Source organism: Haliotis rufescens, unplaced genomic scaffold (genome assembly GCF_023055435.1).
Source record: "Haliotis rufescens isolate VD_foot unplaced genomic scaffold, xgHalRufe1.0.p SCAF_5, whole genome shotgun sequence".
Taxonomy (NCBI): Eukaryota; Metazoa; Mollusca; class Gastropoda; order Lepetellida; family Haliotidae; genus Haliotis; species Haliotis rufescens.
The window spans coordinates 32952494-32967985 of NW_025964223.1; positions in this window are offsets into that span (position 1 = coordinate 32952494).

Consider the following 15492-nt stretch of genomic DNA (forward strand, 5'->3'; position numbering starts at 1 on the left):
TTTGGAAATCTTTATTTTTTATGTTTCCATTGCAACAAGATGGACTTTAGGTTCTATGAGGGGAGAGTTCGTTTCCGGTGCATTACTCATAAACCGTTCAATATTTTTTCATGAAACTTTGCAGGTTTTCCAGGTACATGCTGAACTGGTGCCGTTTGCGGTTTAGGAATTTTTATTTTTTATGTTTCCACGGCAACAAGATGGACTTTAGGCTCTGTGAGGGGAGAGTTCGTTCCCGGAGTATTACTTATAAACCGTTCAATATTTTTTCATGAAACTTTACAGGTCTGTCAGGTACATGCTGAACTGGTGCCTTTTGCTATTTAGAAATTTTGGAAATCTTTATTTTTTATGTTTCCATTGCAACAAGATGGACTTTAGGTTCTATGAGGGGAGAGTTCGTTTCCGGAGCATTACTCATAAACCGTTCAATATTTTTTCATGAAACTTTGCAGGTTTTCCAGGTACATGCTCAACTGGTGCCGTTTGCTGTTTAGGAACTTTTATTTTTTATGTTTCCACGGCAACAAGATGGACTTTAGGCTCTGTGAGGGGAGAGTTCGTTCCCGGAGCATTACTTATAAACCGTTCAATATTTTTTCATGAAACTTTACAGGTCTGTCAAGTACATGCTGAACTGGTGCCATTTGCTATTTAGAAATTTTAGACATTTTTATTTTATATGTTTCCATGGCAAGAAGATAGACTTAGGTTCTATGAGTGGAGAGTTCGTTCCCGGTGCATTACTCATAAACCGTTCAATATTTTTTCATAAAACTTTGCAGGTTTTTCAGGTACATGCTGAACTGGTGCCGTTTGCTATTTAGAAATTTTAGGAAACAAGATTTTTTATGTTTCCATGGCAAAAAGATGGTCTTAGGTTCTATGAGGGGAGAGTTCGTTCCCGGAGCATTACTCATAAACCGTTCAATATTTTTATTATGAAACTTTGCAGGTTTGTCAGGTACATGCTGAACTGGTGCCGTTTGCTATTTAGACTTTTTAGAAATTTTTATTTTGTATATTTCCATGGCAACAAGATAGACGTAGGTTCTATGAGGGGAGGGTTCGTTTCCGGTGCATTACTCATAAACCGTTCAATATTTTTTCATACAACTTTGCAGGTTTGTCAAGTCCATGCTGAACTGGTGCCGTTTGCTATTTAGAAATTTTAGGAAATCAGATTTTTTTATGTTTCCATGGCAAACAAGAGGGTCTTAGGTTCTATGAGTGGAGAGTTCGTTCCCGGTGCATAACTCATAAACCGTTCAATATTTTTTTCATGAAACTTTCCTAGTTTGTCAGGAACATCCTGAACTGGTGCCTTTTGCTATTTAGAAATTTTGGAAATCTTTATTTTTTATGTTTCCATTGCAACAAGATGGACTTTAGGTTCTATGAGGGGAGAGTTCGTTTCCGGAGCATTACTCATAAACCGTTCAATATTTTTTCATGAAACTTTGCAGGTTTTCCAGGTACATGCTGAACTGGTGCCGTTTGCTTTTTAGGAATTTTTATTTTTTATGTTTCCACGGCAACAAGATGGACTTTACGCTCTGTGAGGGGAGAGTTCGTTCCCGGAGCATTACTTATAAACCGTTCAATATTTTTTCATGAATGCACGGCAAAAAGATGGTCTTAGGTTCTATGAGTGGAGAGTTCGTTTCCGGTGCATAACTCATAAACCGTTCAATATTTTTTCATGAAACTTTGCAGGTTTGTCAGGTACATGCTGAACTGGTGGCGTTTGCTGTTAACAAATTTTTATTTTTTTTATGTTTCCATGGCAACAAGATGGACTTTAGGCTCTGTGAGGGTAGGATTCGTTTCCGGTGCATTATTCATAAACTGTTCAATATTTTTTCATGAAACTTTGCAGTTTGTCAGGTACATGCTGAACTAGTCCTTTTGGCTATTAAGAACTTTTAGAAGTTTTTATTTTTTATATTTCCAAGGCAACAAGATGGACTTAGGTTCTATGAGGGGAGAGTTCGTTCCCGGAGCATTACTAATAAACCGTTCAATATTTTTTCATGAAACTTTGCAGTTTCTCAGGTACATGCTGAACTGGTGCCTTTTACTATTAAGAAATTTGAGAAAAAAATTTTTTTTCATATTTCCATGGCAACAAGATGGACTTAGGTTCTATGAGGGGAGGGTTCGTTCCTGGAGCATTACTCATAAACCGTTCAATATTTTTTGATGAAATTTCACAGGTTTGTCAGGTACATGCTGAACTGGTGCCGTTTGCTATTTAGACTTTTTAGAAAATTTTATTTTATATGTTTCCATGGCAACAAGATGGACTTAGGTTCTATGAAGGGAGGGTTCGTTTCCGGTGCATTACTCATAAACCGTTCAATATTTTTTCATAAAATTTTACAGGTCTGTCAAGTACATGCTGAACTGGTGCCATTTGCTATTTAGAAATTTTAGACATTTTTATTTTGTATATTTCCATGGCAACAAGGTAGACGTCGGTTCTATGAGGGGAGGGTTCGTTTCCGGTGCATTACTCATAAACCGTTCAATATTTTTTCATACAACTTTGCAGGTTTGTCAGGTACATGCTGAACTGGTGCCGTTTGCTATTTAGACTTTTTAGAATTTTTTATTTTATATGTTTCCATGGCAACAAGATGGACTTTAGGCTCTGTGAGGGTAGGATTCGTTTCCGGTGCATTATTCATAAACCGTTCAATATTTTTTCATGAAACTTTGCAGTTTGTCAGGTACATGCTGAACTGGTGCCTTTTACTATTAAGAAATTTGAGAAAAAAATTTTTTTTCATATTTCCATGGCAACAAGATGGACTTAGGTTCTATGAGGGGAGGGTTCGTTCCTGGAGCATTACTCATAAACCGTTCAATATTTTTTGATGAAATTTCACAGGTTTGTCAGGTACATGCTGAACTGGTGCCGTTTGCTATTTAGACTTTTTATAAAATTTTATTTTATATGTTTCCATGGCAACAAGATGGACTTAGGTTCTATGAAGGGAGGGTTCGTTTCCGGTGCATTACTCATAAACCGTTCAATATTTTTTCATAAAATTTTACAGGTCTGTCAAGTACATGCTGAACTGGTGCCATTTGCTATTTAGAAATTTTAGACATTTTTATTTTGTATATTTCCATGGCAACAAGGTAGACGTCGGTTCTATGAGGGGAGGGTTCGTTTCCGGTGCATTACTCATAAACCGTTCAATATTTTTTCATACAACTTTGCAGGTTTGTCAGGTACATGCTGAACTGGTGCCGTTTGCTATTTAGACTTTTTAGAATTTTTTATTTTATATGTTTCCATGGCAACAAGATGGACTATAGGCTCTTGTGAGGGTAGGGTTCGTTCCCAGTGCATAACTCATCAACCGTTCAATATTTTTTCATGAAACTTTGCAGTTTGTCAGGTACATGCTGAACTGGTGCCGTTTGCTATTTAGAAATTTTAGGAAAAAAGATTTTTTATGTTTCCATGGCAAACAAGATAGACTTAGGTTCTATGAGGGGAGGGTTCGTTTCCGGTGCATTACTTATAAACTGTTCAATATTTTTTCATAAAACTTTGGAGGTTTGTCAGGTACTTGCTGAACTGGTGCCGTTTGCTATTTAGAAATTTTAGGAAATAAGATTTTTTATGTTTCCATGGCAAAAGATGGTCTTAGGTTCTATGAGTGGAGAGTTCGTTCCCGGTGCATAACTCATAAACCATTCAATATTTGCTTATGAAACTTTGCAGCTTTGTCAGGTACATGCTGAACTGGTGGCGTTTGCTGTTAACAAATTTTTATTTTTTTAATGTTTCCACGGCAACAAGATGGACCTTAGGCTCTGTGAGGGTAGGATTCGTTTCCGGTGCATTATTCATAAACCGTTCAATATTTTTTCATAAAACTTTGCAGTTTGTCACGTACATGCTGAACTAGTCCTTTTGGCTATTAAGAACTTTTAGAAGTTTTTATTTTTTATGTTTCCATGGCAAGAAGATGGACTTAGGTTCTGTGAGGGGAGAGTTCGGTCCCGGAGCATTACTCATAAACCGTTCAATATTTTTTCATGAAACTTCACAGGTTTGTCAGGTACATGCTGAACTGGTGCCGTTTGCTATTTAGACTTTTTAGAATTTTTATTTTATATGTTTCCATGGCACCAAGATGGACTTAGGTTCTATGAGGGGAGGGTTCGTTTCCGGTGCATTACTCAAAAACCGTTCAATATTTTTTCATGAAATTTAACAGGTCTGTAAAGTACATGCTGAACTGGTGCCATTTGCTATTTAGAAATTTTAGACATTTTTATTTTATATGTTTCCATGGCAACAAGATGGACGTAGGTTCTATGAGGGGAGGGTTCGTTTCCGGTGCATTACTCATAAACCAGTTCAATATTTTTTCATAAAACTTTGCAGGTTTGTCAAGTACATGCTGAACTGGTGCCGTTTGCTATTTAGAAATTTTAGGAAATAAGATTTTTTATGTTTCCATGACAAACAAGATGGTCCTAGGTTCTATGAGTGGAGAGTTCGTTCCCGGTGCATAACTCATAAACCGTTCAATATTTTTTTTATGAAACTTTCCAGGTTTGTCAGGAACATGCTGAACTGGTGCCGTTTGCTGTTAACAAATTTTTATTTTTTTTATGTTTCCACGGCAACAAGATGGACTTTAGGCTCTGTGAGGGGAGAATTCGTTTCCGGTGCATTACTCATAATCCGTTCAATATTTTTTCATGAAACTTTGCAGTTTGTCAGGTACATGCTGAACTAGTCCCTTTGGCTATTAAGAACTTTTAGAAATTTTTATTTTATATGTTTCCATGGCAACAAGATGGACTTAGGTTCTATGAGGGGAGAGTTCGTTTCCGGAGTATTACTCATAAACCGTTCAATATTTTTTCATAAAACGTTACATGTCTGACAAGTACATGCTGAACTGGTGCCTTTTGCTATTTAGAAATTTTAGGAAAAAAGATTTTTTATGTTTCCATGGCAAAAAGATGGTCTTAGGTTCTATAAGGGGAGAGTTCGTTCCCGGTGCATAACTCATAAACCGTTCAATATATTTTCACAAAACTTTACTTGTCTCTCAGGTACTTGCTGAACTGGTGCCTTTTGCTATTTAGAAATTTTTTATTTTTTTTATTTTTTCATGTTTCCAAGGCAACAAGATTGACTTAGGTTCTATATGAGGGTAGGATTCGTTTCCGGTGCATTACTCATAAACCGTTCAATATTTTTTTCATAAAACTTTGCAGGTTTGTCAAGTACATGCTGAACTGGTGCCATTTGCTATTTAGAATTTTTAGACGTTTTTATTTTATATGTTTCCATGGCAAGAAGATAGACTTAGGTTCTATGAGGGGAGAGTTCGTTTCCGGAGCATTACTCATAAACCGTTCAATATTTTTTCATGAAACTTTGCAGGTTTTCCAGGTACATGCTGAACTGGTGCCGTTTGCTGTTTAGGAATTTTTATTTTTTATGTTTCCATTGCAACAAGATGGACTTTAGGCTCTTTGAGGGGAGAGTTCGTTTCCGGAGCATTACTCATCAACCAGTTCAATATTTTTTCATAAAACTTTGCAGGTTTGTCAAGTACATGCTGAACTGGTGCCGTTTGCTATTTAGAAATTTTAGGAAATAAGATTTTTTATGTTTCCATGGCAAACAAGATGGTCCTAGGTTCTATGAGTGGAGAGTTCGTTCCCGGTGCATAACTCATAAACCGTTCAATATTTTTTTTATGAAACTTTCCAGGTTTGTCAGAAACATGCTGAACTGGTGCCGTTTGCTGTTAACAAATTTTTATTTTTTTTATGTTTCCACGGCAACAAGATGGACTTTAGGCTCTGTGAGGGGAGGATTCGTTTCCGGTGCATTACTCATAATCCGTTCAAGATGTTTTCATGAAACTTTGCAGTTTGTCAGGTACATGCTGAACTAGTCCCTTTGGCTATTAAGAACTTTTAGAAATTTTTATTTTTTATGTTTCCATGGCAACAAGATGGACTTAGGTTCTATGAGGGGAGAGTTCGTTTCCGGAGTATTACTCATAAACCGTTCAATATTTTTTCATAAAACGTTACATGTCTGACAAGTACATGCTGAACTGGTGCCTTTTGCTATTTAGAAATTTTAGGAAAAAAGATTTTTTATGTTTCCATGGCAAAAAGATGGTCTTAGGTTCTATAAGTGGAGAGTTCGTTCCTGGTGCATAACTCATAAACCGTTCAATATATTTTCACAAAACTTTACTTGTCTCTCAGGTACTTGCTGAACTGGTGCCTTTTGCTATTTAGAAAGTTTTTATTTTTTTTATTTTTTCATGTTTCCAAGGCAACAAGATTGACTTAGGTTCTATATGAGGGTAGGATTCGTTTCCGGTGCATTACTCATAAACCGTTCAATATTTTTTTCATAAAACTTTGCAGGTTTGTCAAGTACATGCTGAACTGGTGCCATTTGCTATTTAGAATTTTTAGACGTTTTTATTTTATATGTTTCCATGGCAAGAAGATAGACTTAGGTTCTATGAGGGGAGAGTTCGTTTCCGGAGCATTACTCATAAACCGTTCAATATTTTTTCATGAAACTTTGCAGGTTTTCCAGGTACATGCTGAAATGGTGCCGTTTGCTGTTTAGGAATTTTTATTTTTTATGTTTCCATTGCAACAAGATGGACTTTAGGCCCTTTGAGGGGAGAGTTCGTTTCCGGAGCATTACTCATAAACCGTTCAATATTTTTTTCATAAAACTTTGCAGGTTTTTCAGGTACATGCTGAACTGGTGCCGTTTGCAATTTAGAAATTTTAGGAAATAAGATTTTTTATGTTTCCATGGCAGAAAGATGGTCTTAGGTTCTATGAGTGGAGAGTTCGTTCCCGGTGCATAACTCATAAACCGTTCAATATTTTTTTATGAAACTTTGCAGGTTTTTCAGGTACATGCTGAACTGGTGGCGTTTGCTGTTAACAATTTTTTTTTTTTTTTAAATGTTATGTTTCCATGGCAACAAGATGAACTTTAGGCTCTGTGAGGGTAGGATTCGTTTCCGGTGCATTACTCATAAACCGTTCAATATGTTTTCATGAAACTTTACAGGTCTGACAACTACATGCTGAACTGGTGCCGTTTGCTATTTAGACTTTTTAGAAATTTTTATTTTATATGTTTCCATGGCAACAAGATGGACTATAGGCTCTGTGAGGGTAGGGTTCGTTCCCAGTGCATAACTCATAAACCGTTCAATATTTTTTCATGAAACTTTGCAGTTTTTCAGGTACATGCTGAACTGGTGCCGTTTGCTATTTAGAAATTTTAGGAAAAAAGATTTTTTATGTTTCCATGGCAAACAAGAAAGACTTAGGTTCTATGAGGGGAGGGTTCGTTTCCGGTGCATTACTTATAAACTGTTCAATATTTTTTCATAAAACTTTGGAGGTTTGTCAGGTACTTCCTGAACTGGTGCCGTTTGCTATTTAGAAATTTTAGGAAATAAGATTTTTTATGTTTCCATGGCAAAAAGATGGTCTTAGGTTCTATGAGTTGAGAGTTCGTTCCCGGTGCATAACTCATAAACCGTTCAATATTTGTTTATGAAACTTTGCAGCTTTGTCAGGTACATGCTGAACTGGTGCCGTTTGCTGTTAACAATTTTTTATTTTTTTAATGTTTCCACGGCAACAAGATGGACCTTAGGCTCTGTGAGGGTAGGATTCGTTTCCGGTGCATTATTCATAAACCGTTCAATATTTTTTCATGAAACTTTGCAGTTTGTCAGGTACATGCTGAACTAGTCCTTTTGGCTATTAAGAACTTTTAGAAGTTTTTATTTTTTATGTTTCCATGGCAAGAAGATGGACTTAGGTTCTGTGAGGGGAGAGTTCGTTCCCGGAGCATTACTCATAAACCGTTCAATATTTTTTCATGAAACTTTGCAGGTTTGTCAGGTACATGCTGAACTGGTGCCGTTTGCTATTTAGACTTTTAAGAAATTTTTATTTTATATGTTTCCATGGCAACAAGGTGGACTATAGGCTCTTGTGAGGGTAGGGTTCGTTCCCAGAGCATAACTCATAAACCGTTCAATATTTTATTCATGAAACTTTGCAGTTTCTCAGGTACATGCTGAACTGGTGCCTTTTCCTATTAAGAAATTTGAGAAAAAAAATTTTTTTCATGTTTCCATGGCAACAAGATGGACTTAGGTTCTATGAGGGGGGGGTTCGTTCCCGGAGCATTACTCATAAACCGTTCAATATTTTTTCATGAAACTTCACAGGTTTGTCAGGTACATGCTGAACTGGTGCCGTTTGCTATTTAGACTTTTTAGAAATTTTTATTTTATATGTTTCCATGGCACCAAGATGGACTTAGGTTCTATGAGGGGAGGGTTCGTTTCCGGTGCATTACTCAAAAACCGTTCAATATTTTTTCATGAAATTTAACAGGTCTGTAAAGTACATGCTGAACTGGTGCCATTTGCTATTTAGAAATTTTAGACATTTTTATTTTATATGTTTCCATGGCAACAAGATAGACGTAGGTTCTATGAGGGGAGGGTTCGTTTCCGGTGCATTACTCATAAACCAGTTCAATATTTTTTCATAAAACTTTGCAGGTTTGTCAAGTACATGCTGAACTGGTGCCGTTTGCTATTTAGAAATTTTAGGAAATAAGATTTTTTATGTTTCCATGGCAAACAAGATGGTCCTAGGTTCTATGAGTGGAGAGTTCGTTCCCGGTGCATAACTCATAAACCGTTCAATATTTTTTTTATGAAACTTTCCAGGTTTGTCAGAAACATGCTGAACTGGTGCCGTTTGCTGTTAACAAATTTTTATTTTTTTTATGTTTCCACGGCAACAAGATGGACTTTAGGCTCTGTGAGGGGAGGATTCGTTTCCGGTGCATTACTCATAATCCGTTCAATATGTTTTCATGAAACTTTGCAGTTTGTCAGGTACATGCTGAACTAGTCCCTTTGGCTATTAAGAACTTTTAGAAATTTTTATTTTTCATGTTTCCATGGCAACAAGATGGACTTAGGTTCTATGAGGGGAGAGTTCGTTTCCGGAGTATTACTCATAAACCGTTCAATATTTTTTCATAAAACGTTACATGTCTGACAAGTACATGCTGAACTGGTGCCTTTTGCTATTTAGAAATTTTAGGAAAAAAGATTTTTTATGTTTCCATGGCAAAAAGATGGTCTTAGGTTCTATAAGGGGAGAGTTCGTTCCCGGTGCATAACTCATAAACCGTTCAATATATTTTCACAAAACTTTACTTGTCTCTCAGGTACTTGCTGAACTGGTGCCTTTTGCTATTTAGAAAGTTTTTATTTTTTTTATTTTTTCATGTTTCCAAGGCAACAAGATTGACTTAGGTTCTATATGAGGGTAGGATTCGTTTCCGGTGCATTACTCATAAACCGTTCAATATTTTTTTCATAAAACTTTGCAGGTTTGTCAAGTACATGCTGAACTGGTGCCATTTGCTATTTAGAATTTTTAGACGTTTTTATTTTATATGTTTCCATGGCAAGAAGATAGACTTAGGTTCTATGAGGGGAGAGTTCGTTTCCGGAGCATTACTCATAAACCGTTCAATATTTTTTCATGAAACTTTGCAGGTTTTCCAGGTACATGCTGAAATGGTGCCGTTTGCTGTTTAGGAATTTTTATTTTTTATGTTTCCATTGCAACAAGATGGACTTTAGGCTCTTTGAGGGGAGAGTTCGTTTCCGGAGCATTACTCATAAACCGTTCAATATTTTTTTCATAAAACTTTGCAGGTTTTTCAGGTACATGCTGAACTGGTGCCGTTTGCAATTTAGAAATTTTAGGAAATAAGATTTTTTATGTTTCCATGGCAGAAAGATGGTCTTAGGTTCTATGAGTGGAGAGTTCGTTCCCGGTGCATAACTCATAAACCGTTCAATATTTTTTTATGAAACTTTGCAGGTTTTTCAGGTACATGCTGAACTGGTGGCGTTTGCTGTTAACAATTTTTTTTTTTTTTTAAATGTTATGTTTCCATGGCAACAAGATGAACTTTAGGCTCTGTGAGGGTAGGATTCGTTTCCGGTGCATTACTCATAAACCGTTCAATATGTTTTCATGAAACTTTACAGGTCTGACAACTACATGCTGAACTGGTGCCGTTTGCTATTTAGACTTTTTAGAAATTTTTATTTTATATGTTTCCATGGCAACAAGATGGACTATAGGCTCTGTGAGGGTAGGGTTCGTTCCCAGTGCATAACTCATAAACCGTTCAATATTTTTTCATGAAACTTTGCAGGTTTGTCAGGTACATGCTGAACTGGTGCCGTTTGCTATTTAGACTTTTAAGAAATTTTTATTTTATATGTTTCCATGGCAACAAGATGGACTATAGGCTCTTGTGAGGGTAGGGTTCGTTCCCGGTGCATAACTCATAAACCGTTCAATATTTTTTCATGAAACTTTGCAGGTTTGTCAGGTATGTGCTGAACTGGTGCCTTTTCCTATTAAGAAATTTGAGAAATTTTAATTTTTTCATGTTTCCACGGCAACAAGATGGACTTTAGGCTCTATGAGGGGAGGATTCGTTTCCGGTGCATTACTCATAATCCGTTCAATATTTTTTCATGAAACTTTGCAGTTTGTCAGGTACATGCTGAACTAGTCCTTTTCGCTATTAAGAACTTTGAGAAATTTTTATTCTTTATGTTTCCATGGCAACAAGATGGACTTAGGTTCTATGAGGGGAGAGTTCGTTTCCGGAGTATTACTCATAAACCGTTCAATATTTTTTCATAAAACGTTACATGTCTGACAAGTATATGCTGAACTGGTGCCTTTTTCTATTTAGAAATTTTAGGAAAAGAGATTTTTTATGTTTCCATGGCAAAAAGATGGTCTTAGGTTCTATAAGGGGAGAGTTCGTTCCCGGTGCATAACTCATAAACCGTTCAATATATTTTCATAAAACTTTACTTGTCTCTCAGGTACTTGCTGAACTGATGCCGTTTGCTATTTAGAATTTTTTTATTTTTTTTATTTTTTCATGTTTCCATGGCAACAAGATTGACTTAGGTTCTATATGAGGGTAGGATTCGTTTCCGGTGCATTACTCATAAACCGTTCAATATTTTTTCATAAAACTTTAGATGTCTGTCAAGTACATGCTGAACTGGTGCCATTTGCTATTTAGAATTTTTAGACGTTTTTATTTTATATGTTTCCATGGCAAGAAGATAGACTTAGGTTCTATGAGGGGAGAGTTCGTTTCCGGAGCATTACTCATAAACCGTTCAATATTTTTTTCATAAAACTTTGCAGGTTTGTCAGGTACATGCTGAACTGGTGCCTTTTGCTATTAAGAAATTTTGGAAATCTTTATTTTTTTGATTCCGTTGCAACAAGATGGACTTTAGGTTCTGTGAGGGGAGAGTTCGTTTCCGGAGCATTACTCATAAACCGTTCAATATTTTTTCATGAAACTTTGCAGGTTTTCCAGGTACATGCTGAACTGGTGCCGTTTGCTGTTTAGGAATTTTTATTTTTTATGTTTCCACGGAAAAAAGATGGACTATAGGCTCTGTGATTGAAGTATTCGTTTCCGGTGCATTACTCATAATCCGATCAATATTTTTTCATGAAACTTTGCAGTTTGTCAGGTACATGCTGAACTAGTCCCTTTCGCTATTAAGAACTTTTAGAAATTTTTATTTTTTCATGTTTCCACGGCAACAAGATGGACTTTAGGCTCTATGAGGGGAGGATTCGTTTCCGGTGCATTACTCATAATCCGTTCAATATTTTTTCATGAAACTTTGCAGTTTGTCAGGTACATGCTGAACTAGTCCCTTTGGCTATTAAGAACTTTTAGAAATTTTTATTTTTTATGTTTCCATGGCAACAAGATGGACGTAGGTTCTATGAGGGGAGAGTTCGTTTCCGGAGTATTACTCATAAACCGTTCAATATTTTTTCATAAAACGTTACATGTCTGACAAGTACATGCTGAACTGGTGCCTTTTTCTATTTAGAAATTTTAGGAAAAAAGATTTTTTATGTTTCCATGGCAAAAAGATGGTCTTAGGTTCTATCAGGGGAGGATTCGTTTCCGGTGCATTACTCATAAACCGTTCAATATTTTTTCATAAAACTTTGCAGGTTTGTCAAGTCCATGCTGAACTGGTGCCGTTTGCTATTTAGAAATTTTAGGAAATAAGATTGTTTATGTTTCCATGGCAAACAAGATGGTCTTAGGTTCTATGAGTGGAGAGTTCGTTCCCGGTGCATAACTCATAAACCGTTCAATATTTTTTTCATGAAACTTTGCAGGTTTGTCAAGTACATGCTGAACTGGTGCCGTTTGCTATTTAGAAATTTTAGGAAATAAATTTTTTAAGTTTCCATGGCAACAAGATGGACTTATGTTCTATGAGGGGAGGGTTCGTTTCCCGGAGCATTACTAATAAACCGTTCAATATTTTTTCATGAAACTTTGCAGTTTGTCAGGTACATGCTGAACTAGTCCCTTTGGCTATTAAGAACTTTTAGAAATTTTTCTTTTATGTTTCCATGGCAAGAAGATAGACTTAGGTTCTATGAGGGGAGAGTTCGTTCCCGGAGCATTACTCATAAACCGTTCAATATTTTTTCATGAAACTTTGCAGGTTTGTCAGGTACATGCTGAACTGGTGCCGTTTGCTATTTAGACTTTTTAGAAATTTTTATTTTATATGTTTCCATGGCAACAAGATGGACTTAGGTTCTATGAGGGGAGGATTCGTTTCCGGTGCATTACTCATAAACCGTTCAATATTTTTTCATGAAACTTTAGATGTCTGTCAAGTCCATGCTGAACTGGTGCCGTTTGCTATTTAGAATTTTTAGACATTTTTATTTTATATGTTTCCATGGCAAGAAGATAGACTTAGGTTCTATGAGGGGAGAGTTCGTTCCCGGAGCATTACTCATAAACCGTTCAATATTTTTTTCATAAAACTTTGCAGGTTTGTCTGGTACATGCTGAACTGGTGCCGTTTGCTGTTTAGGAATTTTTATTTTTTATGTTTCCACGGCAACAAGATGGACTTTAGGCTCTGTGAGGGGAGTATTCGTTTCCGGTGCATTACTCATAATCCGATCAATATTTTTTCATGAAACTTTGCAGTTTGTCAGGTACATGCTGAACTAGTCCCTTTGGCTATTAAGAACTTTTAGAAATTTTTATTTTTTATGTTTCCACGGCAACAAGATGGACTTTAGGCTCTGTGAGGGGAGTATTCGTTTCCGGTGCGTTACTCATAATCCGTTCAATATTTTTTCATGAAACTTTACAGTTTGTCAGGTACATGCTGAACTAGTCCCTTTGGCTATTAAGAACTTTTAGAAATTTTTCATTTTTCATGTTTCCATGGCAAAAAGATGGTCTTAGGTTCTATGAGGGGAGGATTCGTTTCCGGTGCATTACTCATAAACCGTTCAATATTTTTTCATAAAACTTTGCAGGTTTGTCAAGTCCATGCTGAACTGGTGCCGTTTGCTATTTAGAAATTTTAGGAAATAAGATTGTTTATGTTTCCATGGCAAACAAGATGGTCTTAGGTTCTATGAGTGGAGAGTTCGTTCCCGGTGCATAACTCATAAACCGTTCAATATTTTTTTCATGAAACTTTGCAGGTTTGTCAAGTACATGCTGAACTGGTGCCGTTTGCTATTTAGAAATTTTAGGAAATAAGATTTTTTAAGTTTCCATGGCAACAAGATGGACTTATGTTCTATGAGGGGAGGGTTCGTTTCCCGGAGCATTACTAATAAACCGTTCAATATTTTTTCATGAAACTTTGCAGGTTTTCCAGGTACATGCTGAACTGGTGCCGTTTGCTATTTAGACTTTTTAGAAATGTTTATTTTATATGTTTCCACGGCAACAAGATGGACTTTAGGCTCTGTGAGGGGAGGATTTGTTTCCGGTGCATTACTCATAATCCGTTCAATATTTTTTCATGAAACTTTGCAGTTTGTCAGGTACATGCTGACCTAGTCCCTTTCGCTATTAAGAACTTTTAGAAATTTTTCTTTTATGTTTCCATGGCAACAAGATAGACTTAGGTTCTATGAGGGGAGAGTTCGTTTCCGGAGCATTACTCATAAACCGTTCAATATTTTTTCATGAAACTTTGCAGGTTTGTCAGGTACATGCTGAACTGGTGCCGTTTGCTATTTAGACTTTTTAGAAATTTTTATTTTATATGTTTCCATGGCAACAAGATGGACTTAGGTTCTATGAGGGGAGGATTCGTTTCCGGTGCATTACTCATAAACCGTTCAATATTTTTTCATGAAACTTTAGATGTCTGTCAAGTCCATGCTGAACTGGTGCCATTTGCTATTTAGAATTTTTAGACATTTTTATTTTATATGTTTCCATGGCAAGAAGATAGACTTAGGTTCTATGAGGGGAGAGTTCGTTCCCGGAGCATTACTCATAAACCGTTCAATATTTTTTTCATAAAACTTTGCAGGTTTGTCTGGTACATGCTGAACTGGTGCCGTTTGCTGTTTAGGAATTTTTATTTTTTATGTTTCCACGGCAACAAGATGGACTTTAGGCTCTGTGAGGGGAGTATTCGTTTCCGGTGCATTACTCATAATCCGATCAATATTTTTTCATGAAACTTTGCAGTTTGTCAGGTACATGCTGAACTAGTCCCTTTGGCTATTAAGAACTTTTAGAAATTTTTATTTTTTATGTTTCCACGGCAACAAGATGGACTTTAGGCTCTGTGAGGGGAGTATTCGTTTCCGGTGCGTTACTCATAATCCGTTCAATATTTTTTCATGAAACTTTGCAGTTTGTCAGGTACATGCTGAACTAGTCCCTTTCGCTATTAAGAACTTTTAGAAATTTTTATTTTTTCATGTTTCCATGGCAACAAGATGGACTTAGGTTCTATGAGGGGAGGGTTCGTTTCCGGTGCATTACTCATAAACCGTTCAATATTTTTTCATGAAATTTACCAGGTCTGTCAAGTACATGCTGAACTGGTGCCATTTACTATTTAGAAATTTTAGACATTTTTATTTTATATGTTTCCATGGCAACAAGATAGACGTAGGTTCTATGAGGGGAGGGTTCGTTTCCGGTGCATTACTCATAAACCGTTCAATATTTTTTCATAAAACTTTGCAGGTTTGTCAAGTACATGCTGAACTGGTGCCGTTTGCTATTTAGAAATTTTAGGAAATAAGATTTTTTATGTTTCCATGCCAAATAAGAGGGTCTTAGGTTCTATGAGGGGAGAGTTCGTTCCCGGTGCATAACTCATAAACTGTTCAATATTTTTTTATGAAACTTTGCAGGTTTGTCTGGTACATGCTGAACTGGTGCCGTTTGCTGTTTAGGAATTTTTATTTTTTATGTTTCCACGGCAACAAGATGGACTTTGGGCTCTGTGAGGGGAGTATTCGTTTCCGGTGCGTTACTCATAATCC